The sequence below is a fragment of the Ranitomeya imitator genome, chromosome 1 (genome assembly GCF_032444005.1).
Source record: "Ranitomeya imitator isolate aRanImi1 chromosome 1, aRanImi1.pri, whole genome shotgun sequence".
NCBI classification, from domain to species: domain Eukaryota; kingdom Metazoa; phylum Chordata; class Amphibia; order Anura; family Dendrobatidae; genus Ranitomeya; species Ranitomeya imitator.
The window spans coordinates 352,216,388-352,236,930 of record NC_091282.1 but is presented as its reverse complement, the minus strand read 5'-3'; positions in this window follow the sequence as shown (position 1 = coordinate 352,236,930).

Genomic DNA, 20,543 nt, shown 5'->3' with positions numbered 1-20,543 from the left:
CGAGCACACACGCCGGGGACTTAGTTAGTGGTCTCACGATGTTGTCTCTGCTTCTGTAGCTCCTAGGAATGCTTCCACGATAACCCGTCCGTCTCTGTATCAGCAGTCTGTCCAGACTTGTTCCTCCACTCAATGCACAGGGAATCCACAGACTTCCAAATTCGTAGTGGGTTCTTAGTAAAGTCTCAGTCTTTTCTTAGATAAAGGGTTAGCTCCTCTCCAGGAAACGTTAGCAACACAAGTCTCTCACAGAGTTAAACAAAAGGTTAGCTCTTCTCCAGGGGAACGTTAGCAACAAAAAGTCTCTCAAAAGCTTCTTTTCCTCCAGAAACACTTGCAGTAAATCCACACACAGTCTCTTTTTAAGATCTCACAGCAGCTTCTGCCTTTGCTTCCCGCCTTTTCTCTCTCAGCTCTCACTTCCTAGTTTCACTTTACACACGAGACACTAGACCCCACCCCCCAGCACACATTGTCTCTGGGAGTTTTGCACGGTCCGTCCTCTGCTACAACAGGCAAAAACCACAGGGTCCTAGTGCCCTCTCAGTGGGACTACAGTTCACCCTCTTACACCAGCACATGAAGAATCCGACATGCCCCCTTGTATTAGGCCACGCCCGCTCCGTATCTTCTTCTTCTTCTGGGATGGTGGTTCAGAGAGGGAGAGAGGACATTCTGAGGTACATGTGTGTGTGAGTGAGTGAGTGTCTTGGACACATACATGTAGTTAGAGCAGTCCAGTGCAGCCTGTTCGTCATAGGCACAGTATATATACTGTATATATATGTATATCCTTTATATAGTACAGCAGTTACTGTATGGAGTGGAGCCAGTAGATAGTGATGTTGTCTGAGTACATGCAGTGTGCAGGATCTGTCAAGCAGCAGTGTGGACAGCGACAGATGGTGAAATCTTTGCCTGCATTGTAAGCAGAGCTGCTGGGACACATCTACAGCCCCGACTACACTGGCATCATCATGTATGGCCATTATACAGCATTGAGCATCATGTGTGGCCATTATACAATATGGAGCACTGTATGGCCATTGTACAGTATTGAGCATCAAGTGTGGCCATTATACAGTATTGAGCATCATGTGTGGCCATTATACAGTATTGAGCATCATGTGTGGTCATTATACAGTATGGAGCATCACATGTGGCCATTATACAATATGGAGCACTGTGTGGCCATTATATAGTATTGACCATCATGTGTGGCCATTATACAGTAGGGAGCATCATGTGTGGCTATTATACAATATGGACCACTGTGTGGCCATTATACAGTATTGAGCATCATGTGGGGCCATTATACAGTATTGAGCATCATGTGTTGTGGCCATTATAAAATATGGAGCACTGTGTGGCCATTATACAGTATTAAGCATCATGTGTGGCCATTATACAATATGGAGCACTGTGTGGCCATTATACAGTATACAGGCTATAATAATAAATAATAATAATAATAATACAGTATTGAGCATCATGTGTGGCCATTTTACAGTATGGAGCACTGTGAGGCCATATTTTTTCCGTTTATAATTATTGTTTATGAAACAGTGTGATCAGCAGTGCTAAATGGGTGTGATTGGGGTGTCCAAATGGGTGTGACTAGTTTTGAATGGGTGTTGTCAGGGCGTGCCCTAAAATTTGCAATTTTTTTACCTTTGTCCCTCTTTGCCTTTCTCAAAAGTTGGGAGGTATGATGACGGTAGCTACATCAGACGCTATAAGATGTATCTCGCCCACCCAGCATAAAGTATAGGAAGGTCCTGAGTTCAACCGCACATTGGGTGTGATTTTCCTGACTGGTGAGTTTATATATGCCACTGTGCACTGTTACCTATGCTTATTTGACATCTTTTATTTGTACTTTGATTTAGCTGTTTCATCCTGTTACACTTATGGAAATGCAATATTTTGTGCTGAAAACATTTTGTGGGGAAAATTTGATTTTTTTAATTTTTAGAGCTCAACGTTATAAACTTCTGTGAAGCACCTGGGGGTTCAGTGTGCTCACCACAGATCTAGATCAGTTCCCTGAGGGGTCTAGTTTCCAAAATGGTGTCACTTGTGGGGGATTTCCACTGTTTAGGCACATCGGGGGCTCTCCAAACAGGACATAGCCTCTGCCAATTATTCCAGCAAGTTTTGCGTTCAAAAAGTCAAATGGCGCTCCTTCCCTTCCAAGCCCTGTCGTGTGCCCAAACAGTGGTTTTCCCCCTCATATGGGACATGCTCAGAAGAAAATACACAACAAATTTTGAGGTCCATTTTTTCCTGTTACCCTTGTCAACATAAAAAAAATGCTGTGAAGCACCTGATGGGTTAACAAACATCTTGAATGTGGTTTTGCGCACCTTGAGGGGTGCAGTTTTTAGAATCGTGTCACTTTTGTGTATCTTCTATCATATAGACCCCTCAAAGTGATTTCAAATGTGGTCCCTAAAAAAACTGGTTTTGTAAATTTTGTAATAAAAATGAAAAATCGATGGTCAACTTTTAACCCTTAAAACTTCCTAACAAAAAAACTTTTGATCCAAAATTCTGCTGATGTAAAGTAAATATGTGGGAAATGTTATTTATTAACTATTTTGTGTGACCTATCTCTGTGATTAAGGGTTTGTGCACACGTCTGGAAAGTATGCAGAAATTTCCTGAGAAAATCCTGAGATTTTCCGTAGGAATTCTGCATGCGTTTCTGTCGCGTTTTTATCGCGTATTTTGCGCTGCTTTTGTGCGTTTTTTGTGCAGATGTTTCGCTTTTTTTTTGCAATAATATAGTGGGAAATCCGCTTAAAGTCCGCAAAATTAATGAACTTGCTGCGTATTTTTCCGCATGTGTTTTTTTCGCCGAAAAATACGTAACATGTGCACAAAAATTGCAGAAACCATTATATATGATGGGATGCATATGTATGTGTTTTTAAGCGATTTTTAAGCACTTTGGTTGTGAAAAAAACGTGCAAAAAACGCAAAACAACTGTGAATAATTCCATTTTTATCACAAATAAACGCATGTGAGACCAATGACATTTTACCACTAATATGAAATTTAATATGTAACGAGAAAATAATCTCAGAATCAGTGGGATCCGTTGAAGTGTTCCAGAGTTATAACCTCATAAAGGGATAGTGGTCAGAATTGTAAAAATTGGCCCGGTCATTAACGTGCAAACCACCTATGGGGGTTAAGGGGTTAAAGCAGGAGTGGGGAACCTCAGGCCCCAGGGCCATTTACGGCCCTCGATGACTTTTTATCAGGCCCCGGGCAGATTCTCAGGGACCGCATTCTTGGTCAGGGAGCTGTATTTTGATTGCCACCAGCTCATTAATTTCTTCTTGCTCTGTTAGCACACACATTCAGTGTTCACTACTGAACACTGAAGGGCATGCAATGAAAGATTAGGTCCTGATACCAGTGCCAGAGTCAGGATGTCCTTTGGGCGGAGTTTATACCGCCCCCGAAGGATGGTATAAATATCCAAATGGCCCTTGGCAGAAAAAAGATTCCCCACACCTGGGTTAAAGGATACTCACTGTACTTGCTGTACATGTGAGGGCAGTAGTATATCGCCATGACGGTAGCTACATCAGACGCCGTAAGGGGTATCTCACCCACCCACCATAAAGTATACTAAGGACCTGCGTTCAACAGCACATTGGGTGTGATTTTCCTGACGGTGAGTTTATATATGCCACTGTGCACTGTTACCTATGCTTATTTGACATTTTTCATCTATACTTTGATTTAGCTGTTTCATCCGCATATTTCCTGAAATACCCTTTTCTAGACCTAGACTTTCTTAGGTATGTGTTTGCAATATCATGACTGTATTTTTCTTTACGTATAGAGTCTTGCTTATTACCTGCTCAATGTCATTATCTCCCAGTTCTGATTGTGTGCTAACTTTTGTATGTAGCATTTTAAGTATTGATCAAATAAAACTACATTATTTTATTCTTTGCTTTACTGGGCCTTGCAGTTCTTTTATATAGGTACTAGATGGTGGCCCGATTCTAACGCATCGGGTATTCTAGAATATGTATGTATGTATGTATATAGCAGCCACATAGTACAGTTATATGAAAAAGTTTGGGCACCCCTATTAATCTTAAGCTTAATGTTTTATAAAAATTGTTTTTTTTTGCAACAGCTATTTAAGTTTCATGTATCTAATAACTGTTGGACACAGTAATGTTTCTGCCTTGAAATGAGGTTTATTGTACTAACAGAAAATGTGCAATCTGCATTTAAACAAAATTTGACAGGTGCATAAGTATGGGCACCCTTATAATTTTCTTGTTTTAAATACTCCTACCTACTTTTTACTGACTTACTAAAGCACTTTTTTTGGTTTTCTAACCTCATTGAGCTTTGAACTTTATAGCCAGGTGTATGCAATCATGAGAAAAGCTACTTAAAGTGGCCACTTGGAAGTTGTTCTCCTGTTTGAATCTCCTCTGAAGAGTGGCATCATGGGCTCCTCAAAACAACTGTCTAATGATCTGAAAACAAAGATTATTCAACATAGTTGTTCAGGGGAAGGATAGAAAAAGCTGTCTCAGAGATTTAACCTGTCAATTTCCACTGTGAGGAACATAGTAAGGAAATGGAAGAACACAGGTACAGTTCTTGTTAAAGCCAGAAGTGGTAGGCCAAGAAAAACATCAGAAAGGCAGAGAAGAAGAATGATAAGATCAGTCAAGGACAATCCTCAGACCACCTCCAGAGAGCTGCAGCATCAACTAGCTGCAGATGGTGTCACTGTGCATCGGTCAACTATACAACGCACTTTGCACAAGGAGAAGCTATATGGGAGAGTGATGCGAAAGAAGCCGTTTCTGCAAGCACCCCACAAACAGAGTCGGCTGAGGTATTCAAAAGCTCATTTGGAGAAGCCAATTTCTTTTTGGAAGAAGGTCCTGTGGACTGATGAAACCAAGATTGAGTTGTTTGGTGATACAAAAAGGCGTTATGCATGGCGGCCAAAAACACAGCATTCCAAGAAAAACACTTGCTACCCACAGTAAAATCAGTAAAATTTGGTGGAGGTTCCATCATGCTTTGGGGCTGTGTGGCCAATGCCGGCACCGGGAATCTTGTTAAAGTTGAGGGACGCATGGATTCCTCTCAGTATCAGCAGATTCTTGACAATAATGTTCATGAATCAGTGACAAAGTTGAAGTTATGCAGGGGATGGATCTTTCAGCAAGACAATGATCCAATACACCGCTCCAAATCTACTCAGGCTTCATGCAGAGGAACAATTAGACTGTTCTGGAATGGCCATCCCAGTCCCCAGACCTGAATATCATTGAACATCTGTGGGATCATTTGAAGAGGGCTGTCCATGCTCGGCGACCATCAAACTTAACTGAACTGGAATTGTTTTGTAAAGAGGAATGGTCAAAAATACCTTCATCCAGGATCCAGGAACTCATTAAAAGCTACAGGGAGCGACTAGAGGCTGTTATTTTTGCAAAAGGAGGATCTACTAAATATTAATGTCACTTTTCTGGTGGGGTGCCCATACTTATGCACCTGTCAAATTTTGTTTGAATGCAGATTGCACATTTTCTGTTAGTACAATAAACCTCATTTCAAGGCAGACACATTACTGTGTCCAACAGTTATTAGATATATGAAACTGAAATAGCTGTTGCAAAAAAACAATTTTTATAAAACATTAAGCTTAAGATTAATAGGGGTGCCCAAAGTTTTTCATATAACTGTATATAACACAGGCCATGTAGTATATAGGAGCCATGTAGTATATAGCAGACACGCAGTATATAACACAGCCACATAGTATATAGCACAGGCACGTAGTATATAACACAGCCACGTAGTATATAACACAGCCCACGTAATATATAGCACAGCCCACACAGTATATAACACAGCCCACACAGTATATAACACAGCCCACACAGTATATAACACAGCCCACGCAGTATATAACAAAGGCCACGCAGTATATAACAGTGGCCACGCAGTATATAACAGCTCATGCAGTATATAACACAGGCCACGCAGTATATAACAGTGGCCACGCAGTATATAACACATCCCACGCAGTATATAACACAGCCCACGCAGTATATAACACTGCCCACGTAGTATATAGCAGCCACGCAGTATATAACACAGCCCACGTAATATATAGCACAGCCCATGCAGTATATAACACAGATGGCCCGATTCTAACGCATCGGGTATTCTAGAATATGTATGTATGTATGTATGTATATAGCAGCCACATAGTATATAGCACAGGCCACATGGTATATAGGAGCCATGTAGTATATAGCAGACATGCAGTATATAACACAGCCACATAGTACATAACACAGCCCACGTAATATATAGCACAGCCCACGCAGAATATAACACAGCCCACGAAGTATATAACACAGCCCATGCAATATAAAACACAGCCCACACAGTATATAACACAGTCCACGTAATATATAGCACAGCCCACGCAGTATATAACACAGCCCACGCAGTATATAACACAGCCCACGCAGTATATAACACAGCCCACGCAGTATATAACACAGGCCACACAGTATATAATACAGGCCACGCAGCATATAACAGTGGCCACGCAGTATATAACACAGTCCACGCAGTATATAACACAGCCCAAGCAGTATATAACACTGCCCACGCAGTATATAACACTGGCCACGTAGTATATATCAGCCACACAGTATGTAACACAGCCCACGTAGTATATAGCAGTGTGGGCACCATATCCCTGTAAAAAAAAAAAAAAATTAAAATAAAAAATAGTTATATACTCACCCGCCGGCATCCAGCGAAGCTGTCCTGATGCGTGCGCTGCTGTTGCCAGCTTCCGTTCCCAGCGATGCATTGCAAAATTACCCAGATGACTCAGCGGTCTCGCAAGACTGCTAAGTCTTCTGGGTGATTTCGCAATGCATCTCTGGGAATGGAAGCTGGTGGCAGCCACGCACGCATTGGCGGACGACGGAAGGTGAGAATAGCAGGTTTTTTGTTTTTTTTATTATTTTTAACACTAGATCTTTTTACTATTGATGCTGCATAGGCAGCATCAATAGTAAAAAGTTGGTCACACAGGGTTAATAGCAGCAATAACGGAGTGCGTTACCCGAGGCATAACGCGGTCCATTAACGCTGCCATGAACCCTGTGTCAGTGCTGACTGAAGGGGAGTATGGAGCGGGCGCCGGGCACTGACTGGATGGAAGCAGGGAGGGACTAATTCTCGGCCGGACTGTGCCTGGCGGCCGCGACCATTCAGCGATGCTGGTTTTCTGTTACAGACAGACAGACGGAAGTACCTCTTACACAATTATATATATAGATTCTTGCATTACTGTGCCTATAGACCCTTTAAGGCCTCTTCACATTAAGCGACGCTGCAGCGATACCGACAACGATCCGGATCGCTGCAGCGTCGCTGTTTAGTCGCTGGAGAGCTGTCACACAGACCGCTCTCCAGCGACCAACGATGCCGGTAACCAGGGTAAACATCGGGTAACTAAGCGCAGGGCCGCGCTTAGTAACCCGATGTTTACCCTGGTTACCATCCTAAAAGTAAAAAAAAAAACAGTACATACTTACCTAACGGTGTCTGTCCTCCAGCGCTGTGCTCTGCACTCCTCCTGTACTGTCTGTGTGAGCACAGCGGCCGGAAAGCAGAGCGGTGACGTCACCGCTCTGCTTTCCGGCTGACCGACGCTCACAGCCAGTGCAGAGGAGTGCAGAGCACAGCGCTGGAGGACAGACAGCGGTAGGTAAGTATGTACTGTTTGTTTTTTTTACTTTTAGGATGGTAACCAGGGTAAACATCGGGTTACTAAGCGCGGCCCTGCGCTTAGTTACCCGATGTTTACCCTGGTTACCAGTGAAGACATCGCTGGATCGGTGTCACACACGCCGATCCAGCGATGTCCACGGGAGATCCAGCGACGAAATAAAGTTCTGGACTTTCTTCAGCGACCAACGATCTCCCAGCAGGGGCCTGATCGTTGGTCGCTGTCACACATAACGATTTTATTAACGATATCGTTGCTACGTCACAAAAAGCAACGATATCGTTAACAATATCGTTATGTGTGAAGGTACCTTTACTCTATGTTCACAATTCATTTGTAGGTTTAGCTAGTGAAATAACATGTTATACTTGTAGATGTCCACTAGATGTCATCACTGCACTTTTGTTTTAGGCACACTGTGTCATATAGTAACACACCTTACTATATTATCCATTTTAAATGATTCTCCCTTATGATATATATATATATATATATATATATATATATATATATATATATATATATACAGTTAGGTCCATATATATTTGGACAGAGACAATATTTTTCTAATTTTGATTATAGACATACCACAATGAATTTTAAACAAAACAATTCAGATGCATTTGAAGTTCGTACTTTCAGCTTTCATTTGAGGGTATCCACATTAAAATTGGATGAAGGGTTTAGGAGTTTCAGCTCCTTAACATGTGCCACCCTGTTTTTAAAGGGGCCAAAAGTTATTGGACAATTGACTCCAAGGCTATTTCATGGACAGGTGTGGGCAATCCCTTCATTATGTCATTCTCAATCAAGCATATAAAAGGCCTGGAGTTGATTTGAGGTGTGGTGCTTGCATTTGGAAGGTTTTGCTGTTAAGTAAACATGTGGCCAAAGGAGCTCTCCATGCAGGTGAAACAAGCCATTCTTAAGCTGCGAAAACAGAAAAAACCCATCCGAGAAATTGCTGCAATATTAGGAGTGGCAAAATCTACAGTTTGGTACATCCTGAGAAAAAAAGAAAGCACTGGTGAACTCATCAATGCAAAAAGACCTGGGCGCCCACGGAAGACAACAGTGGTGGATGATCGCAGAATAATCTCCACAGTGAAGAGAAACCCCTTCACAACAGCCAACAAAGTAAACAACTTTCTCCAGGAGGTCGGCGTATCAATATCCAAATCTACCATAAAGAGAAGACTGCATGAAAGTAAATACAGAGGGTTCACTGCACGGTGCAAGCCACTCATAAGCATCAAGAATAAGAAGGCTAGACTGGACTTTGCTAAAAAAAACATCTAAAAAAGCCAGCACATTTCTGGAAGAACATTCTTTGGACAGATGAAACCAACATCAACCTCTACCAGAATGATGGAAAGAGAAAAGTATGGCGAAGGCGTGGTACAGCTCATGATCCAAAGCATAGCACATCATTTGTAAAACACGGCGATGGCAGTGTGATGGCTTGGGCATGCATGGATGCCAGTGGCACTGGGTCACTTGTGTTTATTGATGATGTGACACAGGACAGAAGCAGCCGAATGAATTCTGAGGTATTCAGAGACATACTGTGTGTTCAGATCTAGCCAAATGCAGCCAAACTGATTGGTTGTCATTTCATACTACAGATGGACAATGACCCAAAACATAAAGCCAAAGCAACCCAGGAGTTTATTAAAGCAAAGAAGTGGAATATTCTTGAATGGCCAAGTCAGTCACCTGATGTCAACCCAATTGAGCATGCATTTCACTTGTTAAAGACTAAACTTCAGACAGAAAGGCCCACAAACAAACAGCAACTGAAAACCACCGCAGTGAAGGCCTGGATGAGCTTCAAAAAGGAGGAAACACAGCATCTGGTGATGTCCATGAGTTCAACACTTCAGGCAGTCATTGCCAACAAAGGGTTTTCAACCCAAGTACTAAAAATGAACATTTTATTTAAAATTATTGAATCTGTCCAATTACTTTTGGTCCCTTTAAAAACAGGGTGGCACATGTTAAGGAGCTGAAACTCCTAAACCCTTCATCCAATTTTAATGTGGATACCCTCAAATGAAAGCTGAAAGTCTGAACTTCAACTGCATCTGAATTGTTTTGTTTAAAATTCATTGTGGTAATGTCTATAACCAAAATTAGAAAAATGTTGTCTCTGTCCAAATATATATGGACCTAACTGTGTATATATATATATATATATATATATATATATATATATATATATATATACATACTGCTCATGGAATGAATACCATATTCCATCAAATACAGTGGGGCAAAAAAGTATTTAGTCAGTCAGCAATAGTGCAAGTTCCACCACTTAAAAAGATGAGAGGCGTCTGTAATTTACATCATAGGTAGACCTCAACTATGGGAGACAAACTGAGAAAAAAAAAATCCAGAAAATCACATTGTCTGTTTTTTTTAACATTTTATTTGCATATTATGGTGGAAAATAAGTATTTGGTCAGAAACAAACAATCAAGATTTTTGGCTCTCACAGACCTGTAACTTCTTCTTTAAGAGTCTCCTCTTTCCTCCACTCATTACCTGTAGTAATGGCACCTGTTTAAACTTATCAGTATAAAAAGACACCTGTGCACACCCTCAAACAGTCTGACTCCAAACTCCACTATGGTGAAGACCAAAGAGCTGTCAAAGGACACCAGAAACAAAATTGTAGCCCTGCACCAGGCTGGGAAGACTGAATCTGCAATAGCCAACCAGCTTGGAGTGAAGAAATCAACAGTGGGAGCAATAATTAGAAAATGGAAGACATACAAGACCACTGATAATCTCCCTCGATCTGGGGCTCCACGCAAAATCCCACCCCGTGGGGTCAGAATGATCACAAGAACGGTGAGCTGGGACCAATATAACAAGGCCTACCATAAGTAACACACTACGCCACCATGGACTCAGATCCTGCAGTGCCAGACGTGTCCCACTGCTTAAGCCAGTACATGTCCGGGTCCGTCTGAAGTTTGCTAGAGAGCATTTGGATGATCCAGAGGAGTTTTGGGAGAATGTCCTATGGTCTGATGAAACCAAACTGGAACTGTTTGGTAGAAACACAACTTGTCGTGTTTGGAGGAAAAAGAATACTGAGTTGCATCCATCAAACACCATACCTACTGTAAAGCATGGTGGTGGAAACATCATGCTTTGGGGCTGTTTCTCTGCAAAGGGGCCAGGACGACTGATCCGGGTACATGAAAGAATGAATGGGGCCATGTGTCGTGAGATTTTGAGTGCAAACCTCCTTCCATCAGCAAGGGCATTGAAGATGAAACGTGGCTGGGTCTTTCAACATGACAATGATCCAAAGCACACCGCCAGGCCAACGAAGGAGTGGCTTCGTAAGAAGCATTTCAAGGTCCTGGAGTGGCCTAGCCAGTCTCCAGATCTCAACCCTATAGAAAACCTTTGGAGGGAGTTGAAAGTCCGTGTTGCCAAGCGAAAAGCCAAAAACATCACTGCTCTAGAGGAGATCTGCATAGAGGAATGGGCCAACATACCAACAACAGTGTGTGGCAACCTTGTGAAGACTTACAGAAAACGTTTGACCTCTGTCATTGCCAACAAAGGATATATTACAAAGTATTGAGATGAAATTTTGTTTCTGACCAAATACTTATTTTCCACCATAATATGCAAATAAAATGTTAAAAAAAACAGACAATGTGATTTTCTGGATTTTTTTTTCTCAGTTTGTCTCCCATAGTTGAGGTCTACCTATGATGTAAATTACAGACGCCTCTCATCTTTTTAAGTGGTGGAACTTGCACTATTGCTGACTGACTAAATACTTTTTTGCCCCACTGTAAGTAGTCATTAAAAAAAAGTGTTAGCATTAAGATAGTTTTGTACATTGCATGCCCAGTTAAACTAGAGATGGCGCCACACTACAACACGTTTACAAGCACCTACAAGCACATGGCTATATGTTCCATTAGCAAGTATAGTTTAGACCATAGGCACGATTAATGGCTTTGTTTTACTTTTACAGAAACAATCAAATTGTTATTCTATAATAATTATTATTCAGTAATAATTATAGCATGAAAATCGTGTATTGTAAAGCCATTGAAATAAAAGTAAATCAAGCTCCATTTAAAAAAAAAAAAGCCCCAGTTCAGCCTACATACTTCTGACTGAATAAGATACAATTTGTGCGCCACAGAACAGAACTATTTATATATACAGTACAATAAGGTATAATTATGCATAAATATAATAATATATAATAAAATGTGACTTAAAAAAGGATATGTGTAACATTAGTTCTTAACACTATGTAGTCTTCCCATGTACAAACCTATTTTATAAGAATATCTTAAATATATGACAGGCTGGGAATCCTTTCCATATTTTTGTCTGCATGTTCTAGAGCGGGGATGGGCAAACTGCAACCTCGGACCACATCAGGCACTCTAACTATTCCAGTCCAGCCAGCGGACCGAGACAGACGAAAAGCTGTAACGGTGGCCCACGGTCTGCACCATGCCTTCCCTTGCCCACTGTCCATCCGCTGCTGCCTTCACTGCTATCTGCATCCTCTGGATGCAAACAGCAGTGAATACCTTTATCGAGGACAGTGTCGACGGCACATTCTTCCACCAATCAGCGTGTGAGTCAGCTGACACAATTACATACAGTGGGTACGGAAAGTATTCAGACCCCTTTAATTTTTTCACTCTTTGTTTCATTGCAGCCTTTTGGTAAATTCAAAAAAATTTCATTTTTTTTCTCATTAATGTACACTCTGCACCCCATCTTGACTGAAAAAAACCCAGAAATGTAAACATTTTTGGAAAGTTATTAAAAAAGAAAAACGGAAATATCACATAGTCATAAGTATTCAGCCCCTTTGCTCAGTATTTAGTAGACACACCCTTTTGACCTAGTACAGCCATGAGTATTCTTGGGAATGATGCAGCAAGTTTTTCACACCTGGATTTGGGCATCCTCTGTAACACCCCAGGAATTCGGTTGTTACAGTGGTATTACCTTCCTCACGGGGAGGGTGATGCCATGCCTAGAAACGACAAAGATCCCTTTAACAGGTAACATGTACATACAACACTGTTCTGACTCCAGGCCAGAAGAGGGAGCTCTAGACCCGGTTTGAGGGTAGCTTCCCTATATATTCTGGCTGGAGGAGGAGTTAGTAGTCAGTCTGTAAGGAGAGCTGGAGCTGTGCAGACATGTGGTTCTGCAGCTCCTGACAGGAGAATCAGACAGTCTGTAGGAGACAGTGAGTGTAGAAGAGGTAAAGGAGGAGAGAAAGTAACTGGAATGGAGCTGTGATTGGGCTCACTCCAGGATCAAGTGCAGAATCCGGAAGCCGGAATTCCGAGGTTGTGGGGGTAACTGTATGCCCCACAGCAATAATCAGTGGGCAGGAGATTCTAAGTCTCCTGGCCACCATTACACCCAAAGGTACAGCAGCAGATTAGAGCCTGGAGTCACCACGAGAGAGGGACACCTGTAAAAACGCTCGAGTTGCGTGCCATGCGGGTAGTGTCCACCTAAAAGGACAGAAAGAGAGGACCTTGTACGAAGCCTCAGGCAACAAGGGACTGAGAACACAGCGCAGTAAGGAAGGCTTCCACCCCCACCTGGCTAGGGGGATTCCGAATTGCTTCCAGGCTGCCCGGATTCCAAAGACCAGCTGTAACCTGTACCTGAACTGCATCAGTAAAATGTAAAGAGACTGCAACCTTGTGTCCTCCAATTCTTTCCTGCACTTCACCATCTATCATCCTTTCTAACTACACTGGGAGTCCTGAAGACTAAGCTCTACCTGTGGGTAGCTGTACCATCTAAGCTGCAATACCATCATCTCCAGTGGACCCCTTTATGCAGCGTCAGCCATTCCTGGCCGAGTACCCCCATTTCCATTAATCCCCTTTTACTGGATACCCAGGGCCATGGACCGGATCACTGCCACCGTGACCACCCCTTTAAGAACAGAACCGGCCTGGTACCGAGTACCCCACGGTCCTAGCGGGCGCCCCACCTCTGCCATTCTTCCTTGCAGATCCTCTCCAGTTCTGTCAGGTTGGATGGTGAACGTTGGTAGGTTTAGGTCAGGGCTCTGGCTGGGCCAGTCAAAAATGGTCACAGAGTTATTCTGAAGCCACTCCAATGTTATTTTAGCTGTGTGCTTAGGGTCATTGTCTTGTTGGAAGGTGAATCTTTGGCCAAGTCTGAGGTCCAGAGCACCCTGGAAGAGGTTTTCATCCAGGATATCTCTGGATATTCATGTTTCCTTCAATGGCAACCAGTTGTCCTGTCCTTGTAGCTGAAAAACACTCCCATAGAATGATGCTGCCACCACCATGTTTCACTGTTGGCATTGTATTGGGCAGGTGATGAGCAGTGCCTGGTTTTCTCCACACATACAGCTTAGAATTATCACTAAAAAGGTCTTTGTCTCATCAGACCAGAGAATCTTATTTCTCATAGTCTGGGATTCCTTCATGTGCTTTTTAGCAAACTTTTTGCGGGCTTTCATATGTCTTGCACTGAGGAGAGGCTTCCGTCTGGCCACTCTGCCATAAAGTCCCGACTGGTGGAGGGCTGCAGTGATAGTTTGTGCAATTTTCTCCCATCTCCCTACTACATCTCTGGAGCTCAGCCACAATGATCCAGGGATTCTTCTTTACCTCCCTTACCAATTCTTTTCTCCCACGATTGCTCAGTTTGGCTGAACGGCCAGGTCTAGGAAGACTTCTGGTGGTCCCAATCTTTTTCCATTTAAGGATTATGGAGGCCACTGTGCTCTTAGGAGCCTTGAGTACTGCAAAAATACTGTTGTAACCTTGTCCAGATCTGTGCCTTGCCACAATTCTGTCTCTGAGCTCCTTGCCCAGTTCCTTTGACCTCATGATTCTCATTTGGTCTGACATACACTGTGAGCTGTCAGGTCTTAGGCTGGTTTCACACTTGCGTTTAAAAACGCAGCGTTTTAAACGCAAACGCATTTGGTGCAAAAACGCGTTTAAATGCAGCGTTTTTAAGGCGCATGCGTTTTTGCGTTTAAACACGTTTTGAAACGTATGATGAGAAGTGTGTGACAGCTGCCAATCATCAAAATCAACTAGAAAACCCACTATAAACATAAATACCTAGGGTTAGGGTTAGGGTTAGGATCCCTAGTAATCCTAGGGATCCTAACCCTAACACAAACCCTAACCCTAGGGATCCTAACCCTAACACAAACCCTAACCTTAACCCTAAGGGATCCTAACCCTAACACAAACCCTAACCCTAAAGGATCCTAACCCTAACACAAACCCTAACCCTAACCCTAGGGATCCTAACCCTAACACAAACCCTAACCCTAAGGGATCCTAACCCTAACACAAACCCTAACCCTAGGGATCCTAACCCTAACACAAACCCTAACCCTAACCGTAAGGGATCCTAACCCTAACACAAACCCTAACCCTAACCCTAACCCTAGGGATCCTAACACAAACTCTAACCCTAACCCTAAAACACAAACTCTAACCCTAACCCTAACCCTAGGGATCCTAACCCTAACACAAACCCTAACCCTAAGGGATCCTAACCCTAACACAAACCCTAACCCTAACCCTAGGGATCCTAACCCTAACACAAACTCTAACCCTAACCCTAAAACACAAACTCTAACCCTAACCCTAGGGATCCTAACCCTAACACTAACACAAACCCTAACCGTAACCCTAAGGGATCCTAACCCGAACCCTAAGGGTTAGGATCCCTAGGGTTAGGGTTAGGGTTTGTTTTAGGGTTAGGGTTAGGATCCCCAGGGTTAGGGTTAGAGTTTGTGTTAGAGTTTGTGTTAGAGTTTGTGTTAGAGTTTGTGTTAGAGTTTGTGTTAGAGTTTGTGTTAGAGTTTGTGTTACAGTTAGTGTTACAGTTTGTGTTACAGTTTGTGTTTTAGGGTTAGGGTTTGTGTTAGGATTAGGGTTAGGGTTAGGATCCCTAGGGTTAGGTTTAGGGTTTGTGTTAGGGTTAGGATCCCTAGGGTTAGGGTTAGAGTTTGTGTTACAGTTTGTGTTACAGTTTGTGTTACAGTTTGTGTTACAGTTTGTGTTCCAATTTGTGTTTTAGGGTTAGGGTTTGTGTTAGGGTTAGGGTTAGGATCCCTAGGGTTAGGGTTAGAGTTTGTGTTAGAGTTTGTGTTAGAATTTGTGTTACAGTTTGTGTTAGAGTTTGTGTTTTAGGGTTAAGGTTAATGTTAGGGTTAGGATCCCTAGGGTTAGGGTTAGGGTTTGTGTTAGGGTTAGGATCCCTAGGGTTAGGGTTAGGGTTTGTTTTAGGGTTAGGGTTAGGATCCCTAGGGTTAGGGTTAGGGTTAGAGTTTGTGTTACAGTTTGGGTTAGAGTTTGTGTTAGAGTTTATGTTAGAGTTTGTGTTTTAGGGTTAGGGTTAGGGTTTGTGTTAGGGTTAGGATCCCTAGGGTTAGGGTTAGGGTTTGTGTTAGGGTTAGGATCCCTAGGGTTAGGGTTAGGGTTTGTTTTAGGGTTAGGGTTAGGATCCCTAGGGTTAGGGTTAGAGTTTGTGTTACAGTTTGTGTTAGAGTTTGTGTTAGAGTTTGTGTTAGAGTTTGTGTTTTAGGGTTAGGGTTGGGGGATGGCTTATAAGTGTGTATTCTTGTGTTTTTCTATAAAAACGCATGCATGTGCTTATAAACGCATGCGTTTACATAGACATCAATACGTTTTTTTACCGCGGAAAAAACGCATGCGTTTTTTTGCGGCAAAAAAAACGCCGCTAAAATTACTACATGTTGCATTTCTGCAACAAAACGCATGCAGAGAAAAAACGCATGCGTTGCAAAAACGCGTCAAACGCATGCAAAAAAACCGCATGCGTTTTTAATGTTAAGTATAGGGAAAAAAACGCATGCATGCAAAAACGCAAAAAAAAAAAAGGAAATGTAAAACCAGCCTTATATAGACAGGTGTGTGCCTTTCCAAATCAAGTCCTATCAGTTTAATTAAACACAGCTGGACTCCAATGAAGGAGTAGAACCATCATAAGGAGGATCACAAGGAAATGGACAGCATGTGACTTAAATATGAGTGTCTGAATACTTATAACCATGTGATATTTCAGTTTTTCTGTTTAATAAATTTGCAAAAATTACTACATGTTAGGGCTGGCGGAACGCACTGAGTATATTTAGATATTATTATTGGTGCATTCGCAGCCCGGGGTCCACCGTGCAGGAGACCAACCTGCTGCTAGCAAATGGTGGCACAATATGGCGGTAGAAGCAAACTCTGTTACTTCACAGAGTCGCACAGAAGGGAAAACACTGTGATCTGTTAACGTCACAGAGGAACACAGCTGCCTAACAGAGCAAAAGCAATCAGTGGTCAGGGAGTAGCAAGCACACAAACACCTCCTCTCCGGTGGAGCCGGAATTCCAATGGCTTTACGCCAGCCCTGAATTCAACATACAAACTCCTCACCGGAGGTGCCGGTATTCTAGTGGCTTATTTTAGCCGAACCCTGACCACAAGCAGACAAGACCACTGAGTAGCTAAAGCTCATAACATAAGCTGAACTCCCTCCACCTCACCCCCCCCCCCCCCCCCCCCCGGTGACGGTGCTAGCATCGGGCCCCCATTCTAATACTCACCTCTCCTGGTTCCTGCGGCAGCTGCAGTGTCTTCAACGCCCTCTGACTCTGCGACGTCTCAGGGCAGAGGGTGCGATGACATCATCACTGTGCACTCAGCCTCTCTGTCCTCAGCATTGCAGAGCCGGAGAGACGTTGAGTGCACCGGACCTGGCTTTCCACTTCCACACTACGACCATTATGGGTGAGGTTCAGTCCTATACATGCATTTATTATGGGGTTTTCTAGTGGGACATTTAGTGCTTACTATTACATGAACTATATACTCTATTGAACCTGGGACCTCGGGTCGGACTACAATTTAGTGTGGATTTGTGGATATGTTACCAGTATCCTTTGCCTATGTAGTGACCCTTTATTGACTATGTGCGATTTTTACTAGTAGTCTATATGGTGACTTTAATATTGATATCTAATAAATGTTACAATTTTTTATACCAAAAAGACAGTTTTCTGACTCCATTTCTAATTATTTACATATTGTTGGGAGTTTTCTGCTATGATTTAAATTGAATATATGTGGCTCTGATCTATTTAATTATATGCATTTTAAAATAGTGATAAAAGTGTCCTGTCTGGAATAAAACTTCCGATCGGTGCAGTTTCTAATGATTGGACCTAAGCAATCACCTATCCTGTGGAGCCCATGGATCGGTGATAACTTGTTTTAATCAAGAACCCCATTAACCCCTCTCTGACCTTAGACGAACTATCCCGTCGAGGTGCCCTGGGCCTATCTGACCCTCGACGGGATAGTACGTCATAGCGATCGGCCACGCTCACGAGGGGAGCGCGGCCGATCGCAGCCGGGTGTCAGCTGCCTATCGCAGCTGACATCCGGCGCTATGTGCCAGGAGCGGTCACGGACCACCCCCGGCACACCGCGATCAAACATGATCGCGGTGTGCCGGCGGTATAGGGAAGCGTTGCGCAGGGAGGGGGCTCTCTACGGGCTTCCCTGAGACCCCCGGAGCAACGCGATATGATCGCGTTGCTGCGAAGGTCTCCTTACCTCCCTCCCTGTAGCAGGCCCAAATCCAATATGGCCACGGCATCCGGGTCCTGCAGGGAGGGAGGTGGCTTACCAAGTGCCTGCTCAGAGCAGGCGCTTGGTAAGCCTGCAGTGCTCTAAGTCAGATCACTGATCTGACAGAGTGCTGTGCAAACTGTCAGATCAGTGATCTGTGATGTCCCCCCTGGGACAAAGTAAAAAAGTTAAAAAAAATTTCCACATGTGTAAAAAAAATAAAAAAAATTCCTAAATAATGAAAAAAAATATATATATTATTCCCATTACATTTCTTTATCTAAATAAAAAAACAAACAATAAAAGTACACATATTTAGTATCGCCACGTCCGTAACGACCCAACCTATAAAACTGTCCAACTAGTTAACCCCTTCAGTAAACACCGTAAGACAAAAAAAAAACTAGACAAAAAACAATGCTTTATTATCATACCGTCGAACAAAAAGTGAAATAACACGCGATCAAAAAGACAGATATAAATAACCATGGTACCGCTGAAAACGTCATCTTGTCCCGCAAAAAACGAGCCACCATACAGCATCATCAGCAAAAAAATAAAAAAGTTATAGTCCTCAGAATAAAGCGATGCAAAAATAATTATTTTTTCTATAAAATAGTTTTTATCATATAAAAGCGCCAAAACATAAAAAAATATAAATGAGGTATCGCTGTAATCGTACTGACACGAAGAATAAAAATGCTTTATCAATTTTACCAAACGCAGAACGGTATAAACGCCTCCCCCAAAAGAAGGTCACGAATAGCTGGTTTTCGGTCATTCTGCCTCACAAAAATCAGAATAAAAAGCGATCAAAAAAATGTCACGTGCCCGAAAATGTTAAAAATAAAAACGTTAACTTGTCCCGCAAAAAACAAGACTTCACATGACTCTGTGGACTCAAATATGGAAAAATTATACCTCTCAAAATGTGGTAACGCAAAAAATATTTTTTGCAATAAAAAGCGTCTTTCAGTGTGTGACGGCTGCCAATCATAAAAATCCGCTAAATAGCTCGCTATAAAAGTAAATCAAACCCCTCTTCATCATCTTAGTTAGGGAAAAATAAAAAAAAATTAAAAAATGTATTTATTTCCATTTTCCCATTAGGGTTAGGGCTAGGGTTAGGGCTAGGGTTAGGGCTAGGGCTAGGGTTAGGGCTAGGGTTAGGGCTAGGGCTAGGGTTAGGGTTAGGGCTAGGGTTAGGGCTAGGGTTAGGGTTGGGGCTAGGGTTAGGGCTAGGGTTAGGGCTAGGGTTAGGGTTGGGGCTAGGGTTAGGGCTAGGGTTAGGGTTAGGGTTAGGGCTAGGGTTAGGGCTAGGGCTAGAGTTAAGGTTAGGGCTAGGGTTAGGGCTAGGGTTAAGGCTACAGTTAAGGTTGGGGCTAAAGTTAGGGTTAGGGTTGGGGCTAAAGTTAGGGTTAGGGTTTGGATTACATTTACGGTTGGGAATAGGGTTGGGATTAGGGTTAGGGGTGTGTCTGGGTTAGAGGTGTGGTTAGGGCTACCGTTGGGATTAGGGTTAGGGGTGTGTTTGTATTAGGGTTTCAGTTATAATAGGGGGGTTTCCACTGTTTAGGCACATCAGGGGCTCTCCAAACACGACATGGCATCCGTTCTCAATTCCAGCCAATTCTGCGTTGAAAATGTAAAACAGTGCTCCTTCCCTTCCGAGCTCTCCCGTGTGCCCAAAGAGGGGTTTACCCCAACATATGGGGTATCAGCATACTCAGCACAAATTGGACAACAACTTTTGGGGTCCAATTTCTCCTGTTACCCTTGGGAAAATGCAAAACCGAGGGCTAAAAAATAATTTTTGTGGGAAATAAAGATTTTTTATTTTCACGGCTCTGCGTTATAAACTGTAGTGAAACACTTGGGGGTTCAAAGTTCTCACAACACATCTAGATAAGTTCCTTAGGGGGTCTACTTTCCAATATGGGGTCACTTGTGGGGGTTTCTACTCTTGCATTCCGAATGATGCTCCTTCTCTTCCGAGCTCTGCCATGCGCTCAAACGGTGGTTCCCCCCCACATATCGGGTATCAGGGTATCGGGTATCA